The 22,058-nt window shown below is 53.8% G+C and overlaps 1 protein-coding gene across 5 annotated transcripts in view; it reads right to left on the bottom strand.

The window, feature by feature from the left end:
* PEMT (phosphatidylethanolamine N-methyltransferase) overlaps positions 1 to 12,140 on the bottom strand; it is a 70,389-nt gene extending 58,249 nt beyond the window's left edge. Inside the window, exons 1-2 of one of the 5 annotated variants that reach the window (XM_079797402.1) lie at positions 11,034 to 12,140; positions 10,409 to 10,465 (exon numbers count right to left, since the gene is read on the bottom strand). The gene's annotated coding sequence lies outside the window, so the exon portion shown is untranslated. Of the gene's footprint in view, positions 1 to 9,689; positions 9,744 to 10,118; positions 10,150 to 10,408; positions 10,466 to 10,729; positions 10,747 to 10,862; positions 10,946 to 11,033 lie in introns of those variants that run through there. The other 4 variants (XM_079797401.1, XM_079797404.1, XM_079797403.1 and 1 more) reach the window with 4 other exon arrangements.
* Positions 12,141 to 22,058: the final 9,918 nt, after the last annotated feature.

The raw sequence follows: 22,058 nt of genomic DNA, 5'->3' as shown, positions 1-22,058 counted from the left end.
CCCAGTGGCCTTCCCAGCCACAGAGGGGCGCCCTGCGGGGTCCCCACTCCAGAATAACCCACCTGAGAGGACGGACCTCCCTACTCTGACTGGATGGACAGAAAGTAACCAAAAACAGGGTCAGACATGAGCAGAGTAGAAGTCCGTCAGCTACGCCTGCACCCGCATGAGCTGCCTTGACTAAGGGAAGTGCCCCCCTCACTCCTCCCAACCCAACCTTATCAGCCACAGAAGCCCTGGCTTCTAAGAAGGGACGCCCTGCAGTCACGGGCTGCAGAGTCCACGAGGATGCGGTGACGCACGTAGGAGCACTGCCTACCGCAGCCAGGATGCTCCCCTGGGCCAGCGAGCGGGCTCGGCTCCTGCACCCCCCGGGTCTGGCAAGGAAGGGCCCCCAGCCGGCCGGTGGCTCTGCCAAGGGGGTGAGAACACTGCAGGGAACGGCCCGCCACAGGCCACAGCAGGGTCACATTGTGACATCCAAACAAACAGCGGGGCCCAGAGAGTCAGTCACACGATCACAGTGAGATCCACGGCCACACAGCAAGGGCGGGCGGCACGGGTGGGCGGGGGCAGGGGTCGGGCCCCAGAAGGGCCCTCCCTCCCTGCAGAACGCATCCTTGGAGCCACAGCCGCTCCCAGGGGAACCCACATGTCCCTGGCATTCTCAGTGGATTCGGGCAACAGGTACTGGCCAACTTTTGGAGAGAAGCCCTCTGCCTGGCGCACTCAGAGCAGGTGTTTTACACCCTTGCACCTGGCAGAAGTTTCATACTAAGGCGGCATCGCGGCCTCACTCCCTGCTCTCTACCCGGCTCAGACGGTCTCTCTGCTCAGCCCACATACAGGCTAGAATCAGGGTGCTTCCACCCCCCCGCCCGGCCCCCGCCACACACACACACAGATAAAAAGCAGGGCTCCGAGACCAGTCTCAGCCTGGGGTTCCCTTTGGTGAAATGGTGATGAGACTGTCCCCCAAGGTCACAGTCTGCACAGAGGGGGCAGAGGGGTGGACGTACAGGTTCGAGGGCGCTTCCAGGGCCCAGGCGCTCTGCCGCGCCCTCTCTGCTTGATGCTGACACAGACCCCTCGCCTGTCTCTCCGGAGGGCCCCGGCACACCTGCAACCCCAGGGAAAGCAGCCGGGAGCCTGGCCGAGGAAGGGGCCCCGCCAGCTGGCGGCCAGGCAAGCCCTGGAGACCCTCCGAAGGCGGCGGCCCGTTGGAATGTCACTGGACAGTGGTCAGCTGCGGACAGTTTCTGGAAAAACACTGCTTTCAACTGTCCCTAAACCCCATGACAAAAGGAGGCAGCCGGCAGCTGCCCCAGTGCCCTGAATCCGTAACTCCCTCAGGACAGGGCAGGTCTCCCCCTCCGTCTGCCTTCAGCAGCCGTGTCGCGGGCTCTGGGCACAGGGCTCTGATGGCCCCGTGCCCCCTGTCAGCTGGGCCAAAGGGAGCCCTTCCTGGGAGTGGAGTCTGCGGAGGGGCCTGTGTTTCCCACAATCCCCATCTCCTTCCCTGGGCTCCCTCTCCCTTCTCCCCACGTGACTGAACTGCTGACCCCTGGCCTTGACAGGCACCAAGGGCCCAGCAGAGCCCACGAGGTCGGCGCTGCTGCGTGCACGTGTTCAGATACACACACTGTGTTCAAGGCAATAACGACAACAAGCCAGCTGACCCTCCGGCCAGTGACGGTGCCAGGCGCTGCCCAAAGGCGTTAATGAGGCAGGGCAGAGAACGGACCTGAGACAAGGTTTGCCCCAGACTGGCCGAGCTGGACACTCTTTGTAAGCGTAGGCAGCCTCGTGCCCTCCGTAGACCCTGGCCCACGCGGCTCCTCCTTCATGGGCCGTCAGGAGGTGGTGCGAGGAAAGGCTCAGCAGCATCTGGCACTAGCGAAGCTTGGCAGGCGTTAGCTGTTATGAAGACGCCATTCAGTCCATGCAACAACCCTGGGAGGCACGCCCATTTTTCAGATTAAAAACTGAGGCTAGCCCTAGTTGGTTTAGCTCAGTGGATAGAGCATCAGCCTGCGGCCTGAAGGGTCCCAGGTTCAATTCCAGTGAAGGGCACATGCCCAAGTTGCGGGCTTGATCCCCAGTAGAGGGCGTGTAGGAGGCAGCCAATCAGTGATACTCTCTATCATTGGTGTTTCTATCTCTTTCTCCCTCTCCCTTCCTCTCTGAAATCAATAAAAATATATTTTTAAAAACCTGAGGCTAACACATGAAGCACAAACTGACAGAACTGAAAGGTGAAAGACAAACCCGCATCACAGTCGGAGACCTCACCTCTCCTCCCAGCGACAGAGCGAAGAGGCACAGAGCAGGGTTGCCACGAGACCACCACCAGCACCCGGACCACGGTGCCCACAGAACCCCACGTGACAGGAGCAGCACATTCCCTCAGGGGCACACGGAACACGTACCGAGCACACATTCTGGGCCATACAACAGATATTAAACTTAAAAGAATTAGAAAGCATAAAAGTATGTTATCAAACTATAACAGAATTACACTAGAAATCAATAACAGAAAGATACTAGTTGAAGTATAATAATCCATGGGTTAAGGGGAAATTTAAAGTGTTTTGAACTGAACAAAAATACAACATATCAGAAATTGTGGGATACAGGGCTAAGATGGAAATTTATAACTTACTAGAGGCCCAGTGCACAAAATTTGTGCACTCGGAGGGGGGTCCCTTAGCCCAGCCTGCACCCTCTCGCAATCTGGGAGCCCTCGGGAGATGTCCGTCTGACAGCTTAGGGAGCAGGCCTAAGCTGGCAGTCAGACATCCTTAGCGCTGCTGTGGAGGCAGGAGAGGCTCCCACCACCACCGCTGCGCTCACCAGCTGTGAGCCCAGCTCAGGGCTTCTGGCTGAGTGGTGCTCCCCCTGTGGGAGCACACTGACCACCAGGGGGCAGCTCCTGCGTTGAGCATCTGCCCCCTGGTGGTCAGTGCGTGTCATAGCAACTGGTCGTTTGGCCATTCAGTCAATTTGCATATTAGCCTTTTATTATATAGGATATTAATAAAAAAGTCTCAAGTCAGTAACATAAGCTTTATCCTTAAAAAGTTAGAGGTAGAGGAACCAAGATGGCGGCATAGTTAAACAACTAATCTGCTGCCTCACACAACAATTTCAAAAATACAACTAAAAGACAAAACATCTACCACCCAGAACCACGGGAAAGCTGGCTGAGTGGAAGATTTACAACTAAGAAGGAAAGAGAAAGGAGAACAAACGCTGAAAAGCTGAGGTACGGAGGCGCGTGAATCAGGCTGGCGGCGGGCGACTGGGTGCGCGGCTTTTCTTCAACCCAAAGGGAGACAAGCTCCCGATCACTCTGAAATCCAGTTTCTGGGGACACGCGGGGGACCCAGACACCTACAGGGAGAAGCTGGACTCTCGGCCATTGGGTCGGAAAGTGAGAGTGACTTTTTTGCAGAAGTGTGCCCAGCAATCATTGTTTTACTGCGCTGGAGCGCGGGGCACAGGGACTTGGAAACGTGGAAAGGCAGAGACGGCTGACGGCAGCCATCGCTGTTGGCCACGCCCTAACCTAGTGACGCCCTGAGACCCCGCCCAGCCCTGAGACCCCGCCCCGCACATTCTACAAACCCGCCCAGGCTCCACACAGCAGCTTTTGCATATAAATGGCCTGTTCTGTGGCAGCTCAACCAAATTAACTGCAGCTCCAGTCAGACTGCTCCAAAACTGCCCAAGCAAAGGAAGAGAAAACTAGTTCTTGCTGTAGCTCCTGCTGGGGGACACACAGTACACAAGGGTACACCAAGAGTGTCCACCTCAAGTAACTGGGAGGCTGACCCATTGAACCAATAGGACTTCTAGTACACAAAACTACCCTACCAATTCAGGGAAGCAGAGAAAATGAGGAGGCAAGGAAACAGATCACAAACCAAAGAAATGGAGGAGAACAAGCGACTGGACATAGAGTTCAAAACCACGGTTATAAGGTTTTTCAAGAATTTCATGGAAAAGGCCGATAAATTCAATGAGACCCTCGAGGATATGAAAAAGGACCAACTAGAAATTAAACATACACTGACTGAGATAAAAAATATTATACAGAGACCCAACAGCAGACTAGAGGATCGCAAGAATCAACTCAAAGATTTGGAATACAAAGAGGCCAAGGACACTCCTCCAGAGAAGCATGAAGAGAAGAGAATTCAAAAAGTTGAAGATAGTGTAAGAAGCCTCTGGGACAACTTCAAGTGAACCAACATCAGAATTATGGGGGTACCAGAAGAAGAGAGAGAGCAAGATGCTGAAAACCTATTTGAAGAAATAATGAATGAAAACTTCCCCCACCTGATGAAAGAAATAGACTTACAAGTCCAGGAAGCGCACAGAACCCCAAACAAAAGGAATCCAAAGAGGACCACACCAAGACACATCATAATTAAAATGCCAAGGGCAAAAGACAAAGAGAGAATCTTACAAGCAGCAAGAGAAAAACAGTTAGTTACCTACAAGGGAGCTCCCATACGATTATCAGCTAATTTCTCAACAGAAACCATGCAGGCCAGACGGGAGTGGCAAGAAATATTCAAAGTGATGAATAGCAGGAACCTACAACCAAGACTACTCTACCCAGCAAAGTTATCATTCAGAATTGAAGGTCAGATAAAGAGCTTCACAGATAAGAAAAAGCTAAAGGAGTTCATCACCACCAAACCAGTATTATATGAAATGCTGAAAGGTATTCTTTAAAAAGAGGAAAAAGAAGAAGAAAGATAAAAATTATGAACAACAAATACATATCTATCAACAAGTGAATCTAAAAGTCAAGTGAATTAAAAATCTGAGGAACAGAATAAACTGGTGAACTTAATAGAATCAGAGGCATAGAATGGGAGTGGATTGATAATTCTCAGGGGGAAAGGGGTGTCTGTGTGGGGAGTATGGGAAGAGACTGGACAAAAATCATACACCTATGGATAAGGACAGCGGGGGGGAGGTAAAGGCAGAGGGGGGGTGGGAACTGGGTGGTGGGGAGATATGGGGGGAAAAAGGAGAAACAATTGTAATCTGAACAATAAAGATTCATTAAAATAAAATAAAAAAGTTAGAGGTAGAGGAGTAAATTAAACTCAAAGGAAGCAGAAAGAAAAGTAAAAGACCCAAAATCAATAAAATTGAAAACAGAAAAATAGAGGTGGAGGGAATCAAACCCAAAAGTTGTTCTTTGGGAAAAATAAAATCAGTACACCTCTAGCCATACTGACCAAGGGAAAAAGGCCCAATGACCAACACCAGGAACGGAAGTGGAGCCTCCCACAGACCTCGAACATCACAGGGTCACGGACACCGAGCACACGCTCACACCACAATCCAGCAGCTCGGTGAAACGGCCAATCCTGGCAGACACAGCCACCGACATCCACTGCAGAAGACACAGTCCCTCCTCTATTAAAGGAACTGAACGCAGTTTGAAACCTTCCAAAAAAGAAAGCTCCAGACCCTGAAGGTTTCATTGGACGAACCCTACCTAACACTTAAGGAAGGACTAACACCACGTCCACAGACTCTCCCAGAATACAGAATGGAGCCACTGCCCACTGACATGAAGTCAGACAAAGACACTACAAGAAAACTACAAACCATATTCCTCATGAAGTTCTCGACACCATGACGGTAAACCAAAGCCAGCAGTCCACACACAGGACAGCGTGTCAGGACCACGCGGGAGTCACCCCGGGAATGCAGAGCTGGTCTGACCATCGAAACATCGATGTAATTCACCGTCTCAGCAGAAGAACAAGGAAAAGCCGGTCGACTCCATAGAGGCAGAAGAAACAGGCCCCCTAAGTGTAAGTGACTCCCCAAGATCAGGCCGAGGAGCCCAGGCCGGCTGCTTTGACTCTGATCCAAAGAATACTGACCACACAAACGATGTCCTGAGAACCTCGCAAATTAAGTCTTCCAATAAAAGGCCTGGCATTTATTCTACTAGTAGAGTGATGGCACCTAAGATTTTTAAAAACACTTTTGTATTGCCCTAGCTCAGTGGTCGGCAAACTCATTAGTCAACAGAGCCAAATATCAACAGTACAACGATTGAAATTTCTTTTGAGAGCCAAATTTTTTAAACTTAAACTATATAGGTAGGTACATTGTTAGTAACTTAATTAGGGTACTCCTAAGCTGGCCTTTGCTAAAAACTCAAGGGGCCAAAGAGCCGCATGTGGCTCGCGAGCCGCATTTTGCCGACCACGGGCCTAGCTGATTTGGCTCAATGGATAGAGCGTCGGCCTGCAGACTGAAGGGTCCCGGGTTTGATTCCGGCCAAGGGTACATGCCTGGGTTTCGGGCTTGATCCCCAGTAGGGGGTGTGCAGGAAGCAGCTGATCCATGATTCTCTCTCATCATTGATGTTTCTATCTCTCTCTCCCTCTCCCTTCCTCTCTAAAATCAATAAAATATATTAAAAAACAAAACAAAGCAAAAAAAAAAAAAACACTTTTGTATCGCAGGCAAGTATCTGGCACCAAAAGACAATCAACATATTCCAATCCGCCACAGCGCTTTCCTCGGCTTCCCAATCACAAGCAGCCTCAACGCTCCCTGAATCCAGGGGCTCTGCCTTCGGAAGACTGCCTGTGGGGGTGGGGGTGGGGAGCACACTGTATAAAGCTCCTCTGCATCCTGGTCCCACTTTGGTCCTCGCCAGAGCCCCATTACCACCCCATTTTACAGATCAAGACCCTGAAGGGCACCTCGGACACCTACACTGAGTGGCACCACCCATCTGCTCTCGGGGGCAGGGGAGTCCCAGGGAAAAGGGACCTGATGTGCATAAAGGGTCCCCCCGCCTGGGCCCTCCAAGAAGCCAGCAGCCCTAGACCCCCTGGAGCCATCTTCTGAGTCCTGGGGGTGCTCTACCCTAAGGACTGCAGGTTGGCAGTCCCTGCTTCCATCCACCCACCAGTCAGCTTGCTGCCAAGCGGAGGAGCAAGGCTCTGCAATCCCGGGGGGGGGGGGGGGAGGGAAAGGAAGCCTTGGTCCATGAAGCTACAGCAGGTACACGCCACGCCCCAGCAGGTGCCAAGACTGTGCACCCACTGGAACAAGCCCAGCGAGAGCGGGTTACGGGAACTGTACCCACCAGCCGCGCTGTCCAGCACTGGCCACATGTGGTTACTGAGCACTTAGTGCTACATGGTAGTCCTACTTTTACATCCCGGGTCAAATGCAATGTAATCTCATCGAGAGAATCATTGATTGGCTGCCTCCTGCACACCCCTCACTGGGGATCGGGCCCAGACCAGGCATGTGACCTGATTGGGAATCCAACTGTGACCTCCTGGTTCATAGGTCGATGCTCAACCACTGAGCCACACTGGCTAGGTGGATGTACCATATTTTTGTTTGATAACTCATGGAAGGACATTTTGGTTGTTCCCAGTTTGGGGCTATTATGAATAAAGCTGCTGTGATATTCGTGTATTTTTTTAAAAAGGAATCTCATCACTTTCTTTTTACTTGTTAAAATGTGGCTACTAGAGAAGTTTAAATTAGAAATATGGCACGTATTCCTTCTAGACAGCCCGCCAGTGCTCCGGACCCTGCAGCCAGCAGCCCTGGGTGAGGAGGGGCCTTGGAGCTCCCTCGGGCCAGGGACCGGCCGCTTTTAAAACCAGAGATTTTGATTTGAGGAGGGAGGAGAGCTACCACACAAAATACATGTCATGTGTTGTTGGTTTATTTTTTGAAGGACAATCTCTTGGCAACAGGAAGCTTAACTGTACCAAAAGGGAGGAAAAAACTGAACATCAGTCAACTAGGGTCACGGTGGCTGGCCCCAGTTCCGGCCAGCTCACAGAGCCACCAGGCGCTGGGAGAAGGCCCCCCCAGGGCTGATCCTCACCTCCTGATCTTTTTTAAATGTACGTGTGTGTGTGTGTGTGTGTGTGTATGCATTTTGCTAATCCTCACCGAAGGATATTTTTCCATTGATTTTTAGAGAGTGGGAGAGACGGAGGTGGAAGGGAGGCAGGAGTGGAGGAGAGACACATCAGTTAGTTGCCTCCCACACGTACCCCAACCAGGCCCCCAACCAGGCCGGGATCCAATCTGCACCCCAGGTATACACCCTGGACTGGGAATTGAACTCATGACCCTTCGACGTGCAGGGCGGTGCTCTACCCACTGCGCCCACTTAGGGCCGGCCACCTCCTGCTTCTCAGTCTAGACTGTAGGCCTTGCTCAGACACCTGAGGGCAGGCCCCTGGCCCGCCCCCTGCATTCCGCCTGTGGCGCGAAGGCTTCCCCGCCGCAGTGGGTGTGAGCCACCATCCTGGCATTCCAAGCGCCCCTCCATCTGCAATGTGCTGTGGTAGGAAACATGGCTCCCAGGCCACCTCTGACCATGTGTGTCCGGAGACGCTCAAAGGCCATTGACAAAGCACGATTCTAAGAATTCCATCTGTGGGCTCGTCCTCCGCGGCGGCTCCCTGGGCTGATGCCCTTGATCTGGGACAGTGCCTGAGCTGTACCCACATGCTCTGTCGTCCATGCAACTGCATGTTACTCCTTTCTTTAAAAAATATATTTTATTGATTTCTGAGAGGAAGGGAGAGGGAGACAGAGATAAACAGCAATGTTGAGAGAGAATCATTGACTGGCTGCCTCCTGCAGGCCCAACACTGAGAATCCAGCCCACAACCCGGGCATGTGCCCTGACCGGGGATCGAACTGTGACCTCCTCGAGCTGCATGTTATTCTTAAGGAAGAGTTTACAAAAAAAATAGGCATCATCCTCTCTCCTGCTCCCACCACCCACTGCAGAGCCCGACTCCCACAGGCCAGCCCTGTCTGTGCCTGGGCCAGCTCCCTCCCCAGCCTCCGCCTGTCCCTCCACCAACAGCACCTGCCAGGCTCACAGGCAGGACGCCACCTCCTGGGGTTCCTCCCCTAAGGCCCTGACCCGTTGTATCTCCTTCAGAAAACTTTGTTTCCAGGTTTACTGTCTCTAGAACGAAAGCTCGGTGAGAGCAGGCGCTTAACTGTCCCCCACCACCAGGCTCTCAACGAAGATCAGCTGTGTCCATGCTGCGTGAAGGGCGTGACTGAACTAGATTGAAGGCTGCTGCAGGCAGAGATGGAGCTGGCGGCTCCATGGAGACTGGCTGATTGGGATGAAAAGGGTAAGGGACAAATCTCAGAGGCAGCTTTGATGGAAGGGAGGACGCAGGAGAGGAAAAGCCATTGGAACCGGGGGCCTAGAGACGCCAGGGAAGGCGCGCTCTCGCCCCCGGCTGCACAGGACGCCGCCCAGCGAGCAGTCAGACCCCGGCCGCCGCCCCAGGGGCAAGCGCGGCCCCGCGGCGCCCGGGCGCCCGCATTAGCGCCCACCCCCGCCCCGCACAGGCCTCCTTCACGCTCACGCTGAGACTCAACTCAGAGGCTCCCAACCCCATCCCAGATCACAGACCCCGCCACGCAGCCCGGAGGCTCGCGAGCAGGCACGCGCCACCCCAGGAGCCCCTCCTCCCCCACGCACACGCTCCCGCCCAGCCGCTCGCCTCGCCCCGCCCCCGTTGCCTGGTGACGGTGGGCCCGCCCACCAGGCGTTGGAGGCGGCGCCCGCGGGCCGCAGGCTCGGCGGGCCGTCTCGGTCCGTCTGCCGGTTCCCCGCTGGCCTTCCCGGACAGTACCTGCCTGAAGTCGATGTTGCCCAGGCCTCCGCAGCAGTCGGGCCCCGCCACCGACCTGCTCATAGGCTCTGCTCCCGGCCCCCGATCCTCTCCCCTGGGGACCGCCTCTGGAGGGACCGCGCGGGGGCCTCGCAACCACCTGCCCCAGACCGGCCCCATTGCGCCCGGGAAGCGCCGCCTGCCGGGGCGCTTTCCCGGTGACCCCAACCTCTGCGGGGTTCCTGGGAAATGTAGTTTCTCGTCCCCGCGACGCACCACTTTCCTGGAGCTCGCGAGCCGGCCTCTCGGGGAACCGAGAACTACAAGTCCCAGGATTGTACGCTGCAGGGACCGCCGGTTCCGAGGCGGAATCGCGGCAGTGTCCGCTGGGGTTCGGTCTCCCGCCTCGCCCCTTTGGTGCCCGGCTCCCGCTCCCGGCCGCCAGCCTACCTGGGTCCCTGTCCTTGCTGGCGGCGGCGAGGCCAGAGGCCAGCGGCTGCGGGTCGCAGGTATAAGTAGCTTCCCGCGCAGCCCCCGCGGCCTTGGCCTTGGCCCAGGCTCGGCCCCCCGCCCCCTTCTGAGAACTGCGTTTGCCCAGAGGCGGCGCACCCCCTGTAGCCTGCGGCCAAGGCTACTGCTCCGGCCCACGGGCCTCCGCCCCCGAGGCCTCCACGATCTTTGTCCCCGCCAGAGACCTCCTCCACTCCTTCGTTCCTTCACTCATTCTCTCATCCACTCACCAGGTATTTGCTGCAATACAGTAGCCAACAACGCAAGGTTCAGGCCCACGCTGACTCCTAACGGAAATAAGAGACAAAACATGAACAAAGGATTATGACTTGGATAAGTACTAATGAAAAAACGGGGCTAAGAGTACCAAGGGATAGATGCCAGGCATGCGAAGTGTGGTGTAGGGCAGACTAGCAAGAGGGAATTGGGGGGACTTCAGGAATCCAGAAACGGCTGGTGGCTGCAGAAGAGGGACAGTGAGAGGGAAGCGGAGAAAAGGGGATTTTAGATGACTGGGTCCCAGGAGAGCCTCTTTTGTAGCCGGGCATTACATATGTATACGAGGAAAGAGACTCCCATATTTTGCCCAGTCACCCAGTCCCTGGGGGATTGGGACTTAAGGAACGCCAGGTGCTTCCTGATGGAGGCTGCTCCCCGCTCTCCCTGCTGACCCTAGGCACCTACCGGTCCTGAGCAAGTCCCTCCCCCTGTGCTGACTGCTTTGCAGAAGGCCCACCTTCGCCACCGAGGCTGGCAGGCTTGAGAGCGTGCACAAACTAGCTCAGTGACTTTCAGTTTTTCCTAAAGTAAAAGGACAATACAGATGGTAAAATTCAACACAAGGCCTGAACTCACCACACAGCTATGTAACCACTGGCCTTAACAGGGCTGGTTTGCCTACTGACCTTTGTTACAAGGGTCAGGAGCGGCCCCTAGGGTGGCCTGCTGGAACCAGAGCCAATTCTGAGGAGCCCACCAAGGAGGAGGGCTCTTATGGAGCTTGCCCCCCTCCCCCCATCTCCATGTCTACTTCACAGAAGCCCCAGTTTCCCCTGGCCGACCTGGCCGCCCCTGTTGTTTTTTTAAGCCAGGAAATGAGTTTTTGTGTGTTTTGTTTATCTGAGAACAAAGAAGGTAAACATCAGAGGTCAGACCAGAGCTGATGCAACTAGAGGAACCCACTCCACCTCAGCCTGTCCCCGGCCTCTGTCTGCGAAAAGGAAACACCCAGACCTGTGGAAGCCAGACTACAGCTTCAAGTGTGACAGGTTGTTCAGATCAAAAGCCTCCTGCTGAAGAGAGTTCCGGGCAGAAGCCTTTGCCTGGCCTGCAAGTCCCCTGGTCTGAGAGCTTGTGGGGAAGCCATCCAGGCCAGCATCTCACCAGACTGTTTTGTTCGGGGCATCCCTGGCAAATAGGGAAGTCACTTGTGCTCACACACCTCCAGTGGCGGAAGGCTCACCCCCTCTAAGGCAGCCTGCTCCACTGTTTATTCAGGCACAGACCCTGAGACTTAACAAACAGGCTTCCCACCCTGTGGACGAAAGGGCCACATGCTGACCTGACCAGCTCAGGGAAGGCCTGCGTGGCAGTCTTGCAAAGGATGTCCGAAATTAAACTTTAACTAAAAGCAGCTACAGTGGGTAGTCATGTCCTAGGCCTGTATCTCCCCTGACAAGGTCAACCTTTAGCTTAACTGAGCTTGTCTTTTTGCATCTATGATAACATATCACTGAAATGTCAGGGTAACTTGTAACCTCCCTTTTTTCCAGACCCCTCAGGGCACAACCAAATGCCCTGGGTGCCAGGACAGAGACCACAAATTCCTTCATTGTTAAAAAAAGTATGTGTCTATCATTTTACTTTTTATCCAACCTAGAGGTTCCCCTCCCTGCCCCCCACGCTCCCCTTTGCTTTCTCCCGCCTCCCTAATCTGTCATCAATGGATTTCATGTGATCCACCCACATCTCCTCCTCGGCTTGTCCTGTGTAAGAGAAGGTGAGAAACCGCCATTCTCCAGGGCTCTGTTTCAATATGTTGACATTCTGCTTCCCGGCAACTGTCGACAGTTTGGCTCAAATAAACACAAAAATTCTTTACAGGTTTGAATTTTTTTTTTTTTACATTAACACCCTCAAAGTTATCTCTCTTTGCCCCTTGATAAATCTTCAGATATGGGAGGCCGTTTATCATAAATCACAGTCAGTCCAAGGCAGACATCTGCAGGTGGCTCTCTGGCCAGGAGTTTGACCCTTGCTCTGAGGGGATCCAAGCTGACCGCCATTTCTTCATTGCTTTCCTCCCCCCTCCTTGGCACTGGATCTGGCTGCATGGCTCCCGCAATCACTAAAATGGGCTTTTATTACTAAAATTAGCTTTGAGTAAAACCTAAACCTTTCCTGACTCTGAATCTCTTTTCTGTTCATAAAATCGGTATAATAATATCTTGAGCACAGCCGTGGTGAGTAGAGGCAATAACATGCGCTTCTGTGCACTTGGAGTAGGCAGTGAGTTCTCCACGTCTGTCTTCCTTCTGTGTAACTGCGTTTGCATGCATGACACTCCTGGACACACTGGGGTGTAGGATCAGCCCAGCATGGGGCCCAGGAGAGCTGGGTGACAGTGACACTGTTGCAATTAGCTACTTAATAACAGCAAAGGAGCAAAGGGGGAAGGAGACAGAGGCATGCCATCTTGTGGCAGAATGCACAGGAGAATGCTCAGCCAGCGCTCTGAGGGAGGAAAGTGTAACCTTTATTTCACAGATCCGCTAATCAAGGGGATTCCGGATCCAAAGCCTGAACTGAACTCCTGGGGAGACTCTGACCTACATATCTCCTCCTGTGGCGGCCCCTCAGGGTCCCCGCAGCTCCGCCCAAGTCAGCTGTGGCGGGCCCTGGGGTCAGGCTCTGCAGCTCCGCCCGAGTCAGTGAGAGTGGGGAAGTGAGACCACAGTTATAAACAGACACTGAGCTAGGCCGCAAGCGCCCCCCACCCCCCGCCCCCTTTTCCTTTTCATTCCCCCCTCTTGTTCCACAAGCTATTCTTAGCCTTGGGGATTACAAAAGACTCAGGAATTAAGGATAAGGTCGATGACCACTCTAGCTACTTCCTGCTGAAGGGGGACGACAAAAAAGGGGGTTCAGTATCCTGAGTCTTCCCCATCTTCCCCAAGGGGGTCGTCGGAGTAGCAAAGGCAGAGAAGTTCTTCTCCCGGTACCAGTCTGGGGTTCTGGCGACACTTGTATGAAGACAGAATAAAATGGTTAGAAAAAAACAAAAACAATAATTATCTAGATAGGAGGGGATAAGGAGATTCAGGCCCCTCAGCCGGATCCCCTGTCTTCTTGAAGATGATCCACGGGGGTGGGGGTGGGGGTGGGGGGGTGTAGTTCAGGTCAGAGGTCACCTTCCACTCTGGATGCTAATTGTCCAGCTGGTGAGCTGCTTTTACATGGGAGTGGTGGATCCAGGGGTTCAGTCCTGCAACTTTGAGAGCTGAGGGGGTGGTTAGTATGACTGGATAAGGTCCCTTGCAGGTTGGCTTATGGGGTTCTTTTTTCCAATCTTTGACCCATACCTGGTCCCCAGGCTTGTGAGGGTGCACAGCTGTTCCTGCCATATAAAATTTCAAATGAGAGGTCCAAAGCCTGAACTGAACTCGTGGGGAGGCTCTGACCTATACATCTCCTCCTGTGGCGGCCCCTGAGGGTCCCTGCAGCTCTGCCCAGGTCCGTCTTAGCGGGGCCTTGGGGGCATGCCCTGCAGCTCCACCCAAATCAGTCAGAGTGGGAAAGTTAGACTACAGTTTTAACCAGATACTGAACTAGGTTGCAAACTCCCCCCCCCACCCCCCCAGCCACAACCACCATTTTCCTTTTCAATCTGGGCAGCTTCCCCAGAAAGCTGCCACTTCACACTCCTCAGGGAACCACGGGCCCATTCCCTGCAGATCGCTGGGGGAAGGAACCCACAAAAGGGGAGATGGGCAGTGAAGTTGGGGTGGCTAGGGAAGGTGCCTGTCAGTCACACCTGGGAACAGAGGTCTTTGGCTAGAACAGGCGTAGCCACGGCAAGCCCACAAAACGTGGGAATCCGTAACCCCCTGAACAAGGGTTCCCTCTCTGTTGCTCTTGCTGCTCTTGGCTCTCTTGCATTTGCCTGTGTGGCCCATGGCCATGTGACCCACACACAGTGGACTAATGGACTACAACTGGGAACGCGTCGGCCACGTTAGCTGGACTGGACCCAGCTCCCGTGTGGACGGAAACCCTGGGCGCCGGCTCTGGCGCCAGCTCTGCTGCAGGCCCAGCCACACTGCTTCCTTGGCGGGCTGAGGGCAATGAGACCTGGGAGCGGTTTCATTCCAGAAACAACGCTTCCCGCAGGACCTCGTCCTCCGTGGGAGCCAGAAGATTCCTCTCCCCGGACGTTGCAAGTGTGGACGGAAGGGGCCACGTGCTGACCTGACAGCTCAGGGGCGGCCTGCATGGCGGTCTTGCAGACTCAGACCTAAAGTCACCAAAGGATGGTCTGAAATGACACTTTAACTAAAAGCAGGGATGGTGGGCAGTCACCTCCTAGGCCGGTATCTTCCCTGACAAGGTCAACCTTTACCTGAACTGAGCCTATGTGTCTTTTTGCATCTAAGATAACATACCCTTGAAGTGTCTGGGTAACTTGTAACCTCCCTTTTTCTGGACCCCTTGGGGCACAACCTAACGTGCTGGGCGCCAGGCCAGAGACCACAAATTCCTTCATTGTTATGTTAATTGTTCCTGCACCCACCCAAGTATGTGTCCATCATTTTGCTTTTTGTCCATTCCTAGGGGTCCCTCCCCGCCCCACTTTGCTTTCTCCCGCCTCTCTAGTCTATCACCAATGGATTTCATGTAACCCGCCTCTGTCCCTTCCTTTGATGGCAATGTGTAAATACAGATGTAACCGCCATTCTCCGGAGCATTATCTCAGTTCATTGAGGTTCTGCTTCCCGGCATATGTGGACAGTTTGGCTCAAATAAACTCACAAAAATTCTTTACAGGTTTCCATGGTTTTTTACGTTAACACAAGAAATCCACTCCCCCCACAGGTGTGGGTGCGGGCCCTCCCCAAGACATCTGTGACAGCACAAATGTCTTTGTAGGAGTTGAGATGTTAATCTTGGTAACAAAGGCAGGGAGCAGCAGCTCAGGGGTCCTGCCAAGTTCCAGAAGGACGTGGGGTGAGGAGCCAGGATGGGAGTCAGAGCTGCTCTCCGACAGCCTCCCTGAGTCACCAGAAGCCACGTCATCAGGAGGGTCAGTAATCAGTGGTTCTCTCTCATTGATGTTTCTCTCTCTCCCTCTCCCTTCCTCTCTGAAATCAATAAAAATATATTGGACAAAAAGAATTAGAAGCAAAGCCTGGCTGGTGTGGCTCAGTGATTGAGCGTCAACCTATGAACCAGGAGGTCACAGTTTGATTCCTGGTCAGGGAGAATGCAGGAGGCAGCTGATCGATGACTCTCTCTCTCATCACTGATGTTTCCATTTTTCTCTCTCTCCCTTACTCTCTCTGAAATCAATAAAAATCTATATTTTTGAAAAGAATCACCTTTCCATTGTGCTGAGATGCCGGATCCCCCTACACTCCATCCGCTGCCTCACTTGACTTCTCTCTACAGCCTTTGGTGCCAGCTAACAGATTTATTTAGCTCACGAGCAGTGTCTGTATCCCCGTAGAATAGAGCTTCATGAGGGCAGGGACTTTATCTGTTTATACACAACTCTCTCCCTGGCACCTGGATCGTGCCTGGCTGCCTGGTACAAAGCAGGTGCTCAAGAATGAATGAATGAATGAATGAATGGTTCCATCATTCCCAGATTTGGGGATTTCATGGGCAAAACACTTCTCTGGCCTCAGTGACCCTGTCTATGAAATGGGGAGGATGATCGAATCTGTGGATAGGAAATCAAGCCAACCAGTGAGACTTAAAGTCTCCCCCCACTTCTTGGCTGTGTGACCTAAGACAAGGGACTTACCCTCTCTGACTCTCATTAGAAGAGGAAACCCTAACCATAGAAACGAGAGCCAGGATGTGCGAGCTCTTACAAACCTGCAGCCTCAGCGCTCAGCGGTTCCCTCAGGCCTCCTACAGCCTGTGAGGGAAGGCCTGCTCGGCTGACTTCTCAGTGGCAGGGAGCGCCCCCCTGCAGCCCCACGGCTGCCAGCCCCCAGCCGAGCCGCCTTTCCCCACCGCCCAGCCCTGCCTCCGAGGTCTGAGGACCTGGCCCCAGTGCAGGCCCAGCACTCGCTCAGAAACCAGTTCTCAAAACCTGCCTTCTCCGCGGCCTTCTCTGCTTCTCCATCACATTCCCCTTCAGACTCCAGTGCACTTCATCCCTGGGCAGCCTGGTCCTCACCATAGCAAGCCGCCCGCTGCGGCTGCCTCTCCCGCCTGCCTCTGGGCCCCGCCACGCAGTCCCTTCTGGGGGGGGGGGGGGGCAGCCACAGGGCTGCAGCTCCTGTCCCGCGTCCAGGCCCCTCCTCTCCCCGCGGGGAGCCAGGCCCTCTCCTGCTCTGGCCCTCGGCACCGCAGGCGCTCCCAGCATACCTTCCCAAAGGAATACGGGGGCCAACGCAGGCCAGCTGGGCCTAGGCCCGTGGAGTTATCCCTCAGAAACGGAGACAAAGTAAAGATATGTCCGACGAAGGCCAGGAGAACCCCAGCCAAAGCCCACCACAGGGAGCACGAAGGGCGAGGAAACGGGTGAGTAAATGAACGTTAGATTCTGCGACAATCCAGGTGCCTTGGAGGAGTTAAAATATCCGCATGGGAACTGAGAGGAAGGCAGGAAGCCCGCTCAGGCTGCCGATCTGAGCAGCACGCCGAGCCTCCACCCTCCCCGCACTGTCCTCCCAGCTGCAGGACCAGCTCTTTCCCAGGTCGCACCCACTCCCGGGTCGGATCGGGTGCTGAGGCGGGAAGCAGGTCTCGGCAGTTTTCAAGGGCTGGAGGCCCGGTAGTTCATGCTGGAGTGAAGCGAGGACACAGCCTGACAAGACGGTTCTGTTCGCACCCCAGAGCCAGCCGGCTGGTTCCACCTTGAACCAAGAAGGACAGCTGAGGGCGTGGGTGCAGGCCTGCCGCAGTGGGTCAGGTGATCAATCCTAGTCAAGCAACAGTGCAGGGAGGGGCAGACGCTAGGAGAAGATGGCATTTCCCACCTAACTGTTCAAGGAGAGGAGTGGGGCGGGGGGACGGATGGAGCGTTGAGAGCGCCTGAGAGCTGCGGGGGCTGACAGTGCAAAGGTGCAATAGCACGCTGGCCTGCCCCGACAGCCACAGGTGCGGGAGGATACGCACGTGGTGTGGAAAACGATGGGGAAGTGCCCAGCGGGTCATGCGCAGGACGGGCGGGAGGCAATCGTGATTAGAGTTAAGGGTTGGGCCTCAGCAAAGACATTGCCTCTGTGGCAGATGGTCAGCTTAGTGGTGGAACCCCACGGGGGCCACCTGCAGAGCTGGTCTTCCAGCCCCGCCCTTTCCCAAAGCGTCCCCTGTCCAGCAGCAGTGACACCCTTGCTCAGCACGGCCATGGCTCCCTACTGCCCAGACCGAAATCCAACGCTCAAGCATGGGAGACCGCCATGAGTCAGGCCCTTCACGTACGGATTCACCCATTCAGTTTTCTGGGTGCTTCTATGTGCCAGGGCCTGGGATACAGGAGGACAAAAGGCAGGGATTTGAGGGGAAGCAAGCCATACAGGGTGCCCAGTGGTCCAATGGTCCAATAGGGGAGCAGAGAGGAAGGGACCAAACCCAGCCTGAGGGGGGCTCCTGGAAGAGGCGACGCGTTACCCACGCACACTGCAGCCACATCAAACGTCTCGGCAAACCCGCTGAAGACCCTCCTCCTCCCTCAGGCCCACTCTCCAGCCTCGTGACCCGGTTGCAGGGTCTCCTCTGTGCGAAGCACCCCTCCCTTGTAGAGCTGACCCCTTGGTCCTGCCTTTGAGATACCCCCAGACCCACAGAAACCTCATTACAATGTTGAGCTCATCCAATTGTTTCTTTAACTGTGATTTTCTGAGAAATGAATTGCCATCTTGTTTTCCTTTTCTTCTGCGATAGACACACCAGGACACCATGAGTGCCTCCCGCCCCCCACCTCAGACCTGCACCAGGAAGGCAGCCTTTCCTACATAAAGTCCTGGCATCTGCTAATCCAGAGGGGCCTTTGCCACAGGCAGGCCCTCCGGGAACCTTGGGCCATGTCTGTTAGCATGTTTGGAATTCCCCAGCCCCTCATGCAACAGTGCTGAGGCTGAAAGAGCTTGTCTAACCGCGGGGGGAAATACGGGGGGGGGGGGGGGGGGGGGCGGGGTTTCAGGGCAGCAGGGCACTGCCTGAGGGATGTGGGCTTCATGGATGTGACCCGAGTCCAGGTTTCTATGCTGTGAGGCCATTGGCTAGCTGGTCTAGGAGGAGGGGCAGCTGGACATAGGGTCTTGAAGAGACAAGGAAGGGAGCCTGCAGGCAACACCTCTGCGGGCCACCTGGTGTCCACAAATCTATGCTCTCTTCTCTCTGGTACACAGCGAGACCCCTTGAAGTGAGGTGTGGCCATGTGCGAGGAAGTGATGTCACCACATTCAAGGCTGGCCCACAAGACCCTCCCTCCTCTTCCCCGTCTCCCCACTGAGTAAGAGGACCCTGAAGACCTGAAGGAAGGCAGAGACACAAGATGGAAGGGGCCTAGGTCCTGAATGACCGCACAAAGCAGACCCCAGCTACTGGCCACCACGACCCACAGCAGACTGTGACATGAACAAGATATGAATTTTTGTTGGACTGGCCGGGCTCAGTGGTTGAGTGTTGACCTATGAACCAGGAAGTCACTGTTCAATTCCCAGTCAGAGCACATGCCCAGGTTGTGGGCTTAATCCCCAGTGTGGGGCCTATAGGAGGCAGCTGATCAATGATTCTTTCTCATCATTGATGTTTCTATCTCTCTCCCCCTCTCCCTTCCTCTCTGAAATCAATAATATGTATATATATATATATATATATATATATATATATATATATATATTAAAAAGATGGCTACTACAATTTAAAAAAAAGAAAGAATTTTCATTGTGTTGCACCCTGAGATTTTGGGGTTTACTCCTTATAGCAGTTAATCGTATTTAACTAAAACCAGACGGGTCAGCAGAAATGTCAAAGGTGGGAGATAAGGCCCTTCCGTTTCTCAGACTGACCGAGCCCTGAGGCCCCGCTGACCCTGAGCATCCCACCCCTGCCCGTTACACTCTTCTGTAGGTCTTGCCGACCTTGGCAAATGGGCCCTCAGTTAGGGTTCCCTTTCTAAAAGCAGCGGGGATTTTGCACCCTGAGAGCTGTGCTACAGTTCTTACCGTTACACAATCCGTGTCCTCTTTTCTGAGGGACTGTGACCCCTGAGGGGCGGGCCTGGGCCTGACTTGCCGGGTGTCGCCGAGGTCCAGCAGAGGCCCCGGCGCACCGCGTCCTGAGGGACGTGCGTGGATGTCTCTGAGGGCGCAGCGTCCCTCCCGGATGGCCCAGCCACCCTCTGCCTCACGTCTCCTGTGAGAGACAAAATCCAACCGACAGAGCTTAGGCAGGTAGACAGGAGGCTCTGCTTTCACACAACACAACTCGGGGCAGGCAGCTGCCCACACAGAGACCCCAAGGCTACCACCCCTGAAACAACTGGCCTTTAGCCTCACGCTGTGGCCTCATGCTCACAAGGTGGCTGTTGCAGCTCTAGTCATCACACTTGGGTTCAAGAAAGGCCAAAGATGAGGGAAAGGTCAAGGGCCACACTAGCATCACATGTCTCAGGTCTCCTTTTCTATATAATAGAGGCCTGGTGCACGAAATTTGTGCAAGGCGCTTGGCCCTTGAAGACCTGGCAGCTTGCCTCGGCCCTCGCAGCCCCAGCTTCATCCAGAAGGTCATCCAGAAGGACATCCGGAAAGTCGTTCGGCTGTCCGGTCTAATTAGCATATTATGCTTTTATTATTATAGATATTTTTTATTGATTTCAGAGAGGAAGAAAGAGGGAGAGAGAGATGGGAGAGAGAATCACTGATCAGCTGCCTCCTATATATCCCCTAGTGGGAATCAAGCCCGAAACCCAGGCATGTGTCCTGACCAGGAATTGAACCATGACCTCCTGGTTCATAGGTTGAGGCTCAACTGCTGAGCCACATGGGCCAGGCAGGTCTCTTTTCATCAGGAGAGTAAAAGCTTTCCCAGAAATGCCCCCAGCAGACTTCCACTTTAGCACTGATTGGCCAGAACTGGGTCACATGACAGGCATCAGAAGCTGCAAAATTTGGTAACAAAATGGTCATGACTGCCTTAGAACAAGCACTTCAAACTCACGGCCCACAGGCCACAGGCGGCCCACAATGAATATTTCTGTGGCCCAGCCAATATAACAGTATGTAAGAAACATTTTAGTAAACAATTCATAACTTAATTTGTACAATATCCTGTTATACATAATCTATATTAATAAAAGCCTAGGTGGTCCTCACACCCTCGTGTGTGACATCGCCACAAGATGGCCACCACAAAAATGGCCACGCACACAGCAGAGGCAGGGCCTGGCAGCCACTCCGCACGGTGAGGCCTGGGGGTCTCGTGGCTCCATGTGGCGCAGAGGAGGCGGCCCCCGGAAAGTGGTTAGGAGCCAGCAGTCCCGGATTGTGAGAGGGATGTCCAACTGCCGGTTTAGGTCCGATCCCTGCGGGGTCCCAGATTGGAGAAGGTGCAGGCTGGGCTCCTATATGTCCCAGGAGCCCCCGTGTACAAATTTCGTGCACCGGGCCTTTAGTTATTAATAATGAATTACAACGTTTGCTAATGACTGATGACTATAATCGTGTTACATTCATTTCCCTTACACGCCTTATATGCAGGCGCACCATTTCTCTCCGCTAATACTAGCAGTGAGTATTTTAGCAGCCGATGGCCACATCATTAGTCTTGGACTGACTTGTTTGATGTGCAAAGCAGGAAATATTTTGCTTTCAGAGAACAAGAAAAATAGTGGTTTTTTTGCGTTACGCTTATTAATTTGTGCAGTTATCAGTGTCTGGTAAGTTCGGTAAGTTCATATTCAAGAAAAATATTAATTTTAATTAAAATGTTCTATTATTTTATGTTAATGATTACTCATTTATTTCAGCCCTTTGTACTCAGCATGTCTCTATCGAAATATACGTTTCTATGAAAGCTGAAGCTTTTGTTTTTTGCAGCCCACATAAACTTAAACCTTGTTTATTTGGCCCGTGTTAGCCTTTGAGTCTGACATGCTTGCCTTAGAACATTGATTCGAAAACTAACCTATGTTTTTGTTAGCACAAAGCAAATAGGTATTAGGAAATAGGGCTATGGTGTCTGTCTCAACTTTCTGTCCTCATTCCTGGGGCTGTTGCCAGGAAGTCCCTCCTCCTAGGACCAAGAGGCCCATCAGGCCTGGTCTTCCTCGGTCACCTGGCAACGCTGAGCTCTGTCCCCAGGGAGTGGAAGCAGCGTCACTCTCCCGGCTAAGGTCCGGCTCGGTGGGTTCTGAAGAGTAAGCGCAGCGTTCACAGGCCTCCCCCTGAGAAGCTATCACCTCTCCCCAAGCCGGGTCATCTCAGGTGAGCAGCAAACACCACGCAGGCTCCCGTACAGAGCCCAGAATTCTAAGGAACTGGGACTGAAATTAGCCAGAAGGAGGATGTACTCCCAGGCAGACAACATTTAGCCAAATATGGCAAACAACGGGAGAAGCCCAGGGACTGGGGACAGGGCAATAATCGCCAACACATGCCAAGCCCGTCACAGGCATCGTGTCTTCCTGGATCCTCAAGTCAGCCT

Source organism: Cnephaeus nilssonii, assembly GCF_951640355.1.
Source record: "Cnephaeus nilssonii genome assembly, chromosome: 19".
NCBI classification, from domain to species: Eukaryota; Metazoa; Chordata; class Mammalia; order Chiroptera; family Vespertilionidae; genus Cnephaeus; species Cnephaeus nilssonii.
This window is presented reverse-complemented; position numbering and strand designations above follow the sequence as displayed.